This window comes from Pyxicephalus adspersus, unplaced genomic scaffold (genome assembly GCF_032062135.1).
Source record: "Pyxicephalus adspersus unplaced genomic scaffold, UCB_Pads_2.0 Sca230, whole genome shotgun sequence".
Lineage (NCBI taxonomy): Eukaryota > Metazoa > Chordata > Amphibia > Anura > Pyxicephalidae > Pyxicephalus > Pyxicephalus adspersus.
The window spans coordinates 4,608-5,606 of NW_027317237.1; positions in this window are offsets into that span (position 1 = coordinate 4,608).

A 999-nucleotide genomic window follows, 5' to 3' on the forward strand; every position below is an offset into this window, starting at 1 on the left:
TTTCTGGCGTAACATCATCATATTGGCACTATGTAACTGCTGTGTATGCAGGTGGGAGTTCATTTAGTCCCTGGCAGCTCGTTGTTTTCTAAATAGTAGATTGTGTAAGGCAGGTAAGTGTGATTAATGGCAGAAGGAACATGGCCTGCACAACTGCACAATGCATGAACTAGTGTACACACAACACTGCTCTGCTCTATAAAGAGGGGAAGGGGAGAACAAAGGAGTGGCACCCCTCTGCGCTCTCTCCCCTTTAGTTCTCTTATAATCATTCGTGGATTTTTCACGACACATGCCAAATTCTTGCCTGATACCAGCCCCGAGGAGATTATCGGAAGAAAATTCCAATAGCTTCATCCAAACCTTTTTAATTATGATTCATACTATATACTTAGAATTGAAATACACAATTAAAATAGTTGAGATTTTACCCCTAAAACAAAAAGATTTCAGACACATTTAATGATTTGTATTGGTTCATTTTTCTCCCCAGGACAAAGGGTGCTCCTATGGGATCAGGTATCTGCTATAGCAAAGTTATACTTTCCGAATATGTAATATCAATACAACTGCTGAAAGTTATTTTTTTTTCTATATTATAAAATATTTTACAGTGCAAGGTCCTATTGTATTATGTACAACGTATAATCAGTGTTTCATTTATAGTTTGGTGGATGGTTCACAAAAGTTTGAGGAGTTCTTCTGTGAAACGTGTCACTGTATGGATGTTTGATGGACAGCTAACCCCTGCAATTCAGCTTAAATTCCATCTAAAGTCTATAAATCGAGCTCATAGCTCACATATGGGACATAAATACTCAGGGATATCCATCCATTGGAGGAAACCATCTCTATCTAATGTTTTTTTAGTTACTTTCTTGTATTTCAACTCCAAGCATATCGTTGAAGATAAATAGGTATGAATCATAAAAAAGTTAAAAAGTTTGGATGTATCCTTATGGAGTTTAAAAAAAACACCTGGGTGACCTCTCTGACTCT